Source organism: Bactrocera oleae, chromosome 4 (assembly GCF_042242935.1).
Source record: "Bactrocera oleae isolate idBacOlea1 chromosome 4, idBacOlea1, whole genome shotgun sequence".
Taxonomy (NCBI): Eukaryota; Metazoa; Arthropoda; class Insecta; order Diptera; family Tephritidae; genus Bactrocera; species Bactrocera oleae.
In genome coordinates, this window is record NC_091538.1 from 68,113,029 (window position 1) to 68,126,414 (window position 13,386).

The window sequence follows — 13,386 nt, forward strand, 5'->3', positions numbered from 1 at the left end:
GAGATTTGTCTTCGGTACTATTATATTTAACATTTGTCATTCGGTCACCAGTTTGCAAATATGATTCTAAGTAATGTGCACAAGATCTTGAAAATAATCTGTCTAATTTAATTTCTACTAATTGTACTATAATGTTTGGAGAAATGCAATTGTCATATATTCAACTTACTTCATTCAGGGGAACGAGCACAAAATAATTTCCTAACAACTCATCAATTTGAGCAAAATGTAGAAATAACCAACAAATTTTCGGATTTACCTGGCATCGGAAGTTTTCGAAAGTGGAAGTGTTCGATTTGACATTTATTTGCCATTCTTGCTTGCTATTCTCTATCTGTTTAAATATGCTAGTCTAATGGATTTATGCCAGCTGTTCTGAATTAATTAAGAAAACTGAAAACAGCTGTAATTACTTAATTAATACGTAATTAATGACAAGAATTTGACACATAAAATATTTATTTAATTATTTCCATTAAGGTGTACACAGTATGACAATGACAAGAACCAATTATCTTATATAATTTCCTGATTTCCCTGTAACATTTACTTCAAATGCGGAATTCAATGATTTATAATGAATTTTGTGCGAAAATTTCGAGGAATTTAAGTAATTGAGTGCGAAACAAAAGTTTTTTCATTTTGTAGTGATTCTTGCTTCGTCGTTGAAGTTGGCTAAAAGCGTTTAAACAATTCGAAAGAGCTCATTATAATAGTATATATATATTTATGTATATACATAAATGAGTAAATATTTGTGTGTAAGCTTCGGATCAAATATGTAAAAGTCAATGCTCGCACTCAATTTATTATACGTACAAACAATGTTGCTTTTGCTAATTTGTTTTTAAAGATTTTTCCGAATTGCTTATTTAAATGCCGGTCATTTAGTTAAAATAGCTCATTCGGTTGGTTAATTTACATTTCTATGTGAAATTTTATGTCTCCATTGATGAAGATAATATGCCTAAATAAATGGTTTTAGAATAGACTAACAAACGTAAGTAAATAGGTCTGATACACATTTAATGTCGATTTTTCTCTCTTTCATTTTAGCTACATTTGAATTTATTTATTAACATCTGTGGCAACAAAAAACGAATAATAAATAGTGTTGATAGTGTGTTGAATGGCAAGGTTGTAACTTGTGGATTAAGTGGAATTTGATATTTTGGAATTTTTTGCACATCATTCCAAGTTTTTAATGTATAATGACAGCATGCTGAGGATATTTCTATGAAAAAGGTAAGTGGCATCCAGAATATGTTATTATATAATTTTTCTCTGGTGTATTTGATTTGATTTTTCTAAAGCTAGAATTCAGCAATATTTTAAAATGAAAAACACTTTTATTAAAAAAATATATAGACAACCACATGTTTGTCGGTTGGCTCATATATATTTTGATTAGTATTTCCCTAAACACATATTTTATAACCACTGTTATTAGTACTTTTTTCAGAATCACTTTTTGTATGTGTTTTTTGGAAACTGATTTCAGTCCACCAAAAGTTTAAAAATGTCGAATCAAACAATCAACTGATATAAATCATATAGTTTAATTAATTTAAACAAAGTTCGAAAATTACAAACAATTTTGCTTTGAATTCAACCTACTGACATGCCTATTACTTGTAATATTTAGGCAAGAGAACAGATCTTAATAACAGAATTTACCGTTAACAATGTAACAGCAGTCTTTCAAAATTTCGCTATTGTGATGTAAAGAGTATTACTGACCATTTGTCTTTTACTCTGTATTGTAATGGTATTTGGTATAAAAAATATAGAATATTAAAAAAAAATTTATTTTCAGAGTAAAAATATGCACATTTGAAGTGGCCTCGAACATCTTAAGGCTGTAATGTAGTCAGTGGTTGAAGTTTTGAGTTCTATTTAAATTTATAAAATATATGAATTGTTGTATTGAAAAGGAAATGTCAGTTTGTAGTAAGTGTGGTGAATAACGACTATTGGATCATACTTAGAAACAAAACATTTCCTAATTTCCCGGATAATATATATAATAACATTTCAATATTCATGCACTTTTTAACAGATTCGTATTCAAATGAGTTTCTCGGCATCAATAAAATCCACACTTGCTAAATCGGGTGCTAGGAAAAAAACTCAATCAAACCCTCCTGTAAAAATTTTAAATATTGATATTTAGTTTAGGATCCTCGTAATTTACGTATATGCTAGAAATGATCAATGTCTGTGTTTCTCAAGAAAAAATAAATAAATTCTAACTCTAACCCTGTCTCCAGTAATGTTTAGTAACCTATGAATGTGAGTAATCACTGTAGCAACAGAGGTTAATCACCTTTAATTATTTTCTACCGTAGGTAGATTGCTTTTTTATTCTTCATAATGTACTCGATTTCTTGCGTTTCTCTTTTGCTACTAGCATCTGCACAGCCTCATATGACAACAAGATTGTAAAATCAATATGTTTGGCTACAACAATTTCTACAACAACTTCCCTTATAAGCATAACTGTTTTATCACATTTTGTGTTCAGGCTCCACACAACTTTGCATGACTTTGTAGATTACGTGCGGCTATTTTCCCAATAAATACTCTGGGTTCTTTTACTGGCCATATGTTTGTTTAATCACCCACCAAAGGCATATGTTACAACCCCCAAGGCGGCATCAGCATGGTGATGCTCATCGCACTTGCTGTGTAAATAAATATTTAATACTCCAAGATAAATACAATATTTTATAAAGAAAATATATCTATGGTGCAGACAAGTAGATATATGTGTGGCATGCGTGTGTTACGTCATGTTTGCTGAAGACAATGTTCTCTTGGAGTTTTGCATATGAAATGAGCCGCATGACATATACTCCTGTCTATTTGTATTCCTAGGATGTATGGATATATTGTGACTATTTTATTTACCTATACGTCATTGTTTCCTGCTTCCTGCTCAGGCTTTTCGAGTGACTCATTTTAAGTATTTACCGCTGTGTAATTAGGAGTCGTTGTTAGAATCGATTTAACTATTTTAGTTCTTTTATTCAATATTTTTTTCAAAAAAAGTATGGTATTTGTATAACCACCTAAATTTATAAATATTTATTAACGATGAAATTGATACAAAGGTTATCGGACTTTTCCAACAAATCAGGCATAATAGTTACAAACAGACTATCAAAATTAATTTAATATTTTTTAACAAAAAATAGCGTTTTTTCAAACTTGAAAATGGATATAAGACCTTAAGTAAAATTACCAAATTGTTTTCATAAATACATATTTATCTTTATAAACACATATCTAAGTAAATTTATTCAGTGCTTAGTCTATTTTAAATATGTCAGTACAGCCATAAATTCAATTTTAGTTAATGTGCTGTGAAGGATATTAGTCACACGCCATAGATTTTTATTGCGCTGTCTGCATAAAGTTTATAAACTATTGGTAAATTCTTCAAAGGATATTTGCTAAACAAGGCAAACACGAAGACAAGGAAATTCACATTTATAATGCTTTATAGCATTTAGACAGGAAACTATAACGTCACTCTAACCTGCACTACATATACGCAGGCACACACACTAACGAATGAAAGCGTTAATAGAAATACATTACAAATATAAATAAATAACGACGACGAAGTTAGAAACGCCAACGAAAAGTAAAATTTTCCTTCCAATTATCAAAAAGTAAACTTTCACCTTTCGGCTAAACAAAATCGAACGAACAGACGTCCAGCCACCCTCGCGGGCATAAATGCAGACAAATAAAGTAGACAGCCCGACAGCCGATACAGGCGCATTTGGACTAATAAAAATATGAGCAGAGGCATATACACACATACATTTGCAGCGGAATTGAAGCATGGCGCACATTGCGGCGAGCGACAGTCACGCTACAGTAAACAAGGAAACGGAAACCGCCATATAAACAACATGGCAGCGACAGGAGCAGCAGCAGCGAAGCAGATGCGAATCAGGATATGCTGGGAAAAATAGCATGCGAATGCAATAACAACAGCAAGAATCAATAGCCATGTATGTGGGTGTGAGTGTGTGTGTGTCTCTGTGTCGTCGGTAAAAGCGTCCAAAGTGAAGTGGAGTCATCATTGGGAAATTGAGAGGGTTGAAATTCGACAAATATGCGCAAATAAAGCGACACGCGTAGCAACATACAAACATGTATAGATGGATGTGCCCCCTTACATGTGACAAATAAATATTCGCCCGCAGCTCTATAGTTCTCCACACAGCTGGTTTCTGAATGGTTTTTCCGATTTTTTTTTTTTTTGTTTTTGTTATATATTCCTCTATGCTGCTGTACTTTAATGCACTTGCTGTCTTTATTGTTTTTGTTAATACTGGCAAAGCTTTTACTTTTGCAGCTCCAACAATATTTCTTTGGCATTCCCCGTCGTCAGCGGGGTTGCTTGCACTCATACCCGGGTAAAAAATATTCCCAGCCGAAATTTGAGCAAACAAGTGCAGCATTCAATTTCATGGATCATTTTTCAGTTTTTTTGCTTTTCACAGTAAATGAATTCATATTGGTCACCGAAGACACGATATTGAAACGAAAAAGCGTAATATCGATTTTTGGAATTAATATTCCGCGGGTGTTGAAGTTTTGTTTGAGTCGAATTTTGCGCAGATTTTGCATTTATGATTGGCGAAAAGAGATTTTTCAAACATATTTCTTTTTATATTTACTATGTAAAGTTTTGTGTCGCATTAAATATTTTAGTTCAAGAATTTAAATTGCTCAAAATTTAGTATCAATAATAAAATTTGCCATGCTAGACATAGCATGCATTTCAGTTTTCCAGCGCTTGAGTACTTTTTTATTTTCTTGACATAAATCTATTATTATCGAACTAGTTGCTTTCCGTCTTATTCTTCGATTTTTTTTCCTACCCTTCCCATTTTCACTTATTTTATTATAGATCGAGATTCGAAAACACAAACCCTAGAAGATCAAATCTGAAAATGTAACCAGCCAACGGATTGCATTTAACAGAAAATATTTTGCAGGTTCTATCTAGCCATGTACCTTTATATAAGCAACTTTCAAGTCGACTTAATGTTACTTGATAAGGAAAATAGATCTGTTATGTTGATTTTTATTTTGTTTGTGATCGGTCAGCTAATATGACAGCTATTTTCAATAGTGGTCCAATCTAAAAAATATATTCAGAGATTGTGTCATTTTCTTATATATTGATTCGTGCCAAATTTTATGGCGATACACCGTTAAATAAAACAGTGTTCCATACAAGGACTTGATTTTGATCGATCAGTTTGTATAGCAGCTATATGCTATAGTGGCCGGATATCGGCGGTTCCAAGAAATAATTACCTTCTTAGAGTGAAAAGAACGTGTGCAAAATTTCAGATCGGTATCTATAAAACTCACAACCAGTTCGATTCAGTATAAACTTCGGGGTAAACTTAATTAACCAGCCTTATATTATACCAAACCTTTCAGAAAAAATATATTTTAGTATTACAGCTACAAGATTAATCTGCAAACAGATTAGATACAAGTTTTTGAAACGAAAGAGGTATTATGTTTCACAAATGTTTCGATTGGTGCATATATATGTTTAGGTACTCAGAGCGTACACAATGCTAAAGGCCAAACTTAGAAGGGTTTACTAAGGTACTTTAAAAAAAAAAGTTATACATTTTTGTATGAAAACTACCAGTCAGACAGTGTGTGTACAAGCTTTTATAAGCGAATTGAGGCACTAAGATCGTTTCTGCATCTAGGAAGTAATGACACTTCTTTGAAATTAGCCACAGCTAAGCTTATCTGTATCTATATATTTGACTTTTAGTATGACCATACCCTTCTCACATATTATAATCTGTATGATATTTTCATGGGCTGGATGAAACGTGAATCAGTTCACCTGCTCCATAAACAACAGCTTACATACTCACCCCCGAATTTTATGTTTTTTATGTATTTACAGAAGTATATACATACATAGTACATATGGTACATACATAACATGTTTCTAAACAAAGCAGTACACCTACATTACATAAGTACAGCTCGTAAATTCACTGCTCGAAAATGCCGCCAAGCATGAATGGCATCCAAATCGCTTGAATGCTGCACGTACACTTTTCAATGCCCTCATATGAAAATGTCAGCGAAAATTGCAATAAAAAGAAAATTTCTGAGGCACCTAAAACACTAAAATCCACAACAACGGCAGCTGCGATATTATGCTGGCGCTTAACTCAAACGCTGTGGAGCCACAGCCGCATAAACGCAAGTTAATTTCTTCCCTGTAGAAAATCGAAGTGAGAGCAAACAAAATAAACAATGGAAAAGGTTAATGAACTTCTTTGCAAGCTGGCGCTAATTTGTTGCCAATTGCTAGACCTCTGACACATTCTTTCGAAGCTGAAACCTTAATATAGATTTGAAACTTTCACTCTAGGTTCTTGAATTACTAGTATATAACTGGTTCCCTATTTAAAAAATTCGAACACCTCTGCTTAAGGTTTGGTCGCATTTGAATTGCTCTACGTGTGTTATAACCTGAGAGGTTCTAAGCTTATAAAGAAAAAAGTTCTAAATTACTTTTGAAATGCTTAAGTCAAAAATAATAAAGTAAATTATCAGCATGACGAGCTGAGTCGATTTAGTGCCTAATTTTTTGTGATATCACTTTGAAATGTTTCACACATCCTTTTCTCCCTAAGAAGCTGCTGATTTGTCGGAGCTGCCGATATCGGACTACTATAGAATATAGCTGTCATACAAACTGGACAATCGGCCTCAAGTGCTTGCATGGAAAACTTTCTCATTTGATGAGATATCTTCATGAAATTTATCATAAATAATTTTCCAAAGCAACGCTATAATATCTGTACACATTTTTCAGTTCAAACTACTAAGGCATATAGCCACCAAACAAACTGAACAGGCAAAATTAAGTCCTTGTATGGTATTTTTTTTCTCTATTTAACCAGGAGTCTTCACGAAATTTGACATGAATTAATGTACAAGATAACGCTACAATCTTTGCACAAATTATATCGATCGCGCCACTGTCAAATTAAAATCAAGTTTTTGTATGAAAAAAAAAAACTGGTTTAATTGTGAAGGATATTATAGCTTCAACGTATCCGAAGTTAAAGTTTTTTTTTGTTTAAAAGAAATTTTGTTCCACTGATAATTGTTTGTCATTTTAGCTTTCAATATATTTACTTTGTTTTAAGTCTTGAGTTCAAGAACGGCTTTTAAATTTTTTCATTGGAGTTTTTAAACGCTAGTTTTTATACCAAAACACGATTCTTTTTCTATGTATAACCGAAAAAATGGTATGTAAGATGAGTTCTGGCAATATTTTACTGTGGTAAACTCCGTTTGTTGGTTGATAGGTTGATTTTTACCAATAACACTGTGAATGAACTCGAGTTTATGGCCCAACATTAACGTGGGACAAAAAAAAAATACCTTTTCAATATCTATCGCTGCAAAAAGATAGAGTTGGTTAGACGATTAAAGTGTACCCAGTCCCCGGTTTCGCTATCGCATTTAACTCTACTCTCTTATTCCACAAACTTCTTTTTCAATATATAATTTAAATTTAAGGTAATTTTTTTATATTCCTGCATATCGAATATGCACATATTTAGAAATATTCTTCGATTGTCTGAGAATGATCGTAAAAATAATATTTTTGATAATAGTTTCGATTTTTTAGTGATTAATATAAGAAAAAGCATTTTTTTTTTTGAGTTGCAAGTGGCTACTACCCCTCAAGACAATTATCTGCGAGTAGTCTAATAATCATCGCTGATTTCGACTAAAATAATCAGCAGTAGAGTTCCTTAAGCCTAAATCACTGGTTAGTCCCAATACCATGAACTCTTCAACGTTTTCACTAATGTCGGAAGTAGTTGATGTACAACTAGTTACTTAATGCTACTATCCTAATATTTACAAAGACTGTGCTCTCAACTAAGTATAAACATATATATGTATGTGAACGCGAGGCAATTATAGCGCCAGCAAAATAAATACGAAACCCGTAGAAAACCTCCACCGACACATTTCTCACACTCAATACCTTGCACACAAAAATACTACCGGTAACGGTGAAACAACAAAACATGTATACATATAAAGTGTGTACATATGTTAGCGCGTAGTAAAAAGGACTCATCGTAACAATCGCACTGGCACTAGCGCCGTGCGACGAACACCTGAATGACTCATGATTGAAACGTAGTCTAGAAAAATGGTGGTGGATTTTCCTCATTCACAAATACGAACGCATACACACACTCGCAATTGCAGTTGATGTCGCGCTTGCAGCGGCCGTTGGCTGCAAAGTTGAGAGTTTATTATAAAATATATAACCTTCAGCTAGTCGTTGGAGTTTCGGTGAGCGTGTTGGAGTGGCTGCCGGCTGGGAGTTGCTGAGTTGGCAGCTATCAAGTGTGCCAAAGGGGATTAAAGTCAGCGCACATGGTGCGTTTGTATTACAAAGTGTTGTTGTTGTGTCATTTTCAACAACCACCCCTATTTGGTGCGCCTGCCGTGCGACGACGTCCAAGTGCAGCGGCGAAAACGTGTTTTAATACAATAACAGAAGTACAACAGAAAAGCATAATCCATGAATTTTACATTAACAACAACAGAGCATGCGCATACAAATAAACAAACGCATAAATAATATATACATATATTTAATACACGCTAATATGTGAGTTGTTTGTGTATGCCGCTCACGTTGCAAAGGACATGTGCCGGTGGAAAAGTATGCGCCAGAAGAAGAAGAAGCAACAGCAGCCTGCATAAAGTAAACATTCTGCTCAGCTAGAAAACCACCCCGATTGGAGCGTCACGCTGTCGGCGCTGCACTTCACTTCCACCCTGTCTGGGCTGTCTGCTCCGCCGCCCGGCGCACGCTGCTTCTAATTTCCCTCGTTTCGCTGCAATGTCAATAAGCAAATAAGTGTTTGCCTTGAATTTGCTGAAGAGCTCGCCTAACAATATCCTTATTTCGCTTTGTCAGCAGCACCGGCAGCGACAGCACGCTGGAAAGGACCTCTAACACACAAATAAATAAATATATTGCAGCTAGTATATGTGAGCTCTATTAAATCACTGCCACATGGCATAGAGTTGCCAACGTTATATTCAAATTTTATTTGCATTTTCCTTGTTGTAGTTTTGACCTATGATTTGGGCTGTGTACACATTAAACTTATATACACGCATGTATATGTATGTTTGTGTGTGAGTGTGTTTATTCATTTAATTGTGTGTGTGTGTGTTTATGGCTTCATAATAATGTTAACACATAACATTCTCTGCGCATTTTGCAATTGTGGTGCGGTTTATGCATTTGTAATTTGCCTGTGTGTGCGTGGTACCCATCACATCCGCAGCCTCACCGGATTTCTATGCTGTTAGGTGGCATATGCCCCTGCGTAATTATATATCCTTAGTACTTGCCGACTTTCCAGTACATTTTGATTATCCGTATGTTGCTCCCGACCATCTGGCGCCTGATTTACATACACATATGCGTTGGGATACGACATTCTGGCATTAAATACTTAATTTAATAGCTTTGGTGAAATACTAACCAATATTGTGACCGACAATGCTGCAACTAGTTAATAGTTAATTTGTATGCATTACTTCAGCTTAATATAAGATATGAAATTGGTTTTCAGATAATCTTCTAGAATCATATGCTGCTCATTTTAGCATGCACTAATGATGCGTCTAGAAGTTTTAACAATACTACGAGTAAGATTTTTTGTAGACAGATTTTTCATGGCAAAACTGTAATATATAAGAGATTATCTGATTATTGTTCATCAAATTCTTGCTCATGAAAGCTTTATCTGCCTCTGAGTTCTAATTCGTATCCTACAGATAGGTACACTACACAACACCAGTGTTTCGTCATCAGCATCTCAACTGCTTAGCTCTTAGTTTTAATTAGATTTTTGTTTCTTCACCAAAATCACTATCCCAAAATGGTTCTAAACCAGCTCACCATCTATAGCCTTACAACTAGTTGTATACATAACGCTTATCATATTTTGCTGTGAAGATTCATCGATGATCTATTTGATCAGCTGATCGCAGAATTACCGTTCGCCTATTTACAATGATGAAAAACGATGAATTTTCCATTTGAAGTGAAAACTTTTTGGTCTCCTTTTTTATTTCTCAAAACCTTTGCTTGAAACAATGAGTTTCAGTTTAAAATTTGAACCAGACTGACAAAAAAAACACAAAATTCTCACGTACTTTAATACAAATCTTTATTAATGCCTTCGAAATAGGCACCTGAGGTAATACAAGCATGCCGACGCTTAATACAATTCTCAACAATTTTCAATACACAGCCTCGGCTGGAATAGTCTTCAGTGTCTTGAGTTAATGATTTTTCATAACAACAATGGACTCATGGCACGTGTGCGAACCTTTGCTATCTCTCGAGTGCTAAGGCGTTAAATTTCAAGAACGGTTTTTTATTTTATCGCCTTTTACAAACTCTCCAAAACCCTTCTGCAAGATTGCAATGCTTGAAATAAAATTCCAAAATACTGATCTTTAAAAACTTCGTAAAAAGTACAGTCATGGTGGCGCCAATCGAATATTCGTTGTCCTGTGTCCGACATGCCCTTAAAATGAAGAGCTTTAATGAGCTTTTACCTCACTGCGTATAAGATTTTTCAAAAATGTGGCTTCATCGAAATATTTCCTTCTATTATTGCTGACTTTGCTATTCTACAAAATATGCTCGCGTTCATTGAAAATACTTCCAAGTATTAGTTTAAAGTTTCGTAGAATTACATATCCTAATTCTATACTTTTTAGCGTCCTCTAGCGTCACTTTTGTGTATACCGAGTATCGAAATAAATATATTTTATGTGGATACGCTGTTCTGTTAAGAAAACAGGATTGTAGTGCAAACATCTCAATAAAAGCTCAATGAATGAATCTTCCAGTTATAATAACAACACCAATAAAATATTAGTACGTATGTATGTGTATAATGTACATAACTGCCACAACTCCGAAAGTATTTTTGACCGCATTCATCGAAAATTCTTCGCTAATTCCGGACACTTCTTTACACCCACTTACTCTCAACATTTTTACCAATTAACAAGCAATCAATTGTACACGCATTTATTGTCGCTTCGCTTTACACACGGCTCCCCAATTGGCAATCAAATCTAATTTTGAATTTGAAAATAATAAACACCAAAAGCAGCGTAATAATTTCCAACTGCTTATTTGTGCAATCGGGCAGACAACTTCGGTTTTGAGCAGCTTCAAATCTGCATGCTCGGCGCACCACCCAAAAGGTGGAGGCGGGCGACCTGCTTACACACAGGCGAGACTGCAAACAACCCTAAATATTTTTGACGTTCGTCCTATAATGAAATCTCGAATTTGTCGGTGAGTGCAGCATTATTCTCGGTGGATTGCGAGCGTTGTATGTAGATTTTACGAAAAGTAGCAAGGAGAGGTGTTTAGGCAGAGGTAGGTATGAGATGTGTAGCGCTGGGTGTTACCGTAGAATTGGAATTCATAGAAATCCAATGAAGCTCTCTGTGGTAAACACAAAAATTTTTGATGTGAATGAGCTTATGTATATGAGTGTATGTGTACGTTTACTTTTTGACACAATAGTGTTGCCAAGTATGTCGTAATTGCACTCAAAAGTGACGAATTTTTTTACTTATTTATTTTTAATGAATTTTTTTATTTATTAACGATTCTTCCAAAAGAGAGCTGCCATATTTATTATATAAAAATTACTAAAGCCATATTTTTGGAAAAAAGTTAAACCAAAATGCTTGTCTCCACGATTTTTAACACATTCCATCTTGACTTCAGTATACTTTACTCCCACGAACTTTGTGCCCCCCTCCCCAACAGTTAACATATAGTATATAAGTACATATTTGGTATGTCTGCATAATTTGCAATGAGCTGACTGCACTTGTAGAATTAAGGGTAACAAATTACAATGTCGGCGAAAATTGAGGGTGAAAATTGGTAATTGAAGTTGTGCTACCCTAGAATGTGGTGAGAGTTGAAATAAAGATGAAAGCAGACTATTGAAAATTATATAAATGTAAAGCAATTTGTCAGCATTTGTAGACGAAATAAGATAACGACAGCCAGTGTTACCAAGAAACTGACTGGAATAGTGTGCTAAATAAAAATATAAGTATGGTATCTATATATACTTCTATAAGTATGTATTAAATTTTAATGCATTAAAGGGTTAATAGAACTTGGTCTCAAATGACAACTCTCAGGGAGCTGAGTGCAACGCTAAAGAGCGCTTTAAATAGGAAATTGAAATCTGGGCAGTGGGAAAGTTTTCAGAATGAGACTACAAAAAATGTATATATAACAAGTAAGGAAGGGCTAAGTTCGGATGTAACCGAACATTTTATACTCTCGCAAAGTCAAATAGTATACTCGTTTGAGATTCTTTGTGGATTGGCTGATATTTTCGGTAGAAGGTCAACTATAGGCACTGGGGTCCACATATTTAGTACTTAGGGGCTTAAACAGTTTTGGTTCGATTTAGACAATTTTTGGCCACAAGGTGGCATACTTTAATCGCATTATTCACGCAAAGTTTTATCCCGATACAGTCATTGTTGCCTGATTTGCATAGTGGAAAGTGGATTATTGATGGAATTTAAAATGGTGTTATATGGAAAGTAGGCGTGGTTGTAGTCCGATTTCGCCCATTTTTGCACTGTGACATAGAAACATGAAAAGAACGTTATGCACCGAATTTGGTTGAAATCGGTTAAGCAGATCTCAAGATATGGGTTTTCACCTAAAAGTGGGCTGTGCCACGCCCACTGTCTAATTTTGAACGCGGTTCCTATAAAGTCATCTCATACCATCCCAGAGATAAAATTTAATGACTCTGGCGTGTTTAGTGCTTGATTTATCGCGCTTTTAGTAGTTTTTAACAGTACCGTTATATGGGGAGTGGGCGGAGTTGCCACCCGATTTCAACTATTTTCACACCGTCAATAGAAGTGCTAAAAATATTTGCTTCCAGTGAATTTTGTTATTATAGCATTAGCGGTTTAGGAGATATGCACATTAAACCTATTAGAGGCGGGACCACGCCCACTTTTTTAAAAAAAATTTTAACTGCAGATGCCCCTCCCTAATGTGATCCTGTGTACCAAATAACAGTCTTGTATATTATTGCGGAGCTTAGTTATGGCAAGTTATTTGTTTTTGATTAATGGCGTTTTGTGGGCGTGGCAGTGGTCCGATTACGCCCATCTGCAATACCAACCGTCTCACGGTACCATGAAACATGTCTACCAAGTTTCATAAAGATATCTCAATTTTTACTC

The 13,386-nt window shown here is 34.6% G+C and overlaps 1 protein-coding gene across 1 annotated transcript in view; it reads left to right on the plus strand.

Annotated features, from left to right (window-relative positions):
* Nucleotides 1-1,088: 1,088 nt before the first annotated feature.
* The window catches only part of stan (Protocadherin-like wing polarity protein stan), an 85,227-nt gene continuing 72,929 nt past the window's right edge, over nucleotides 1,089-13,386 (plus strand). The window contains exon 1 of the mRNA XM_070108011.1: nucleotides 1,089-1,245. The gene's annotated coding sequence lies outside the window, so the exon portion shown is untranslated. The remainder of the gene's footprint in view (nucleotides 1,246-13,386) is intronic.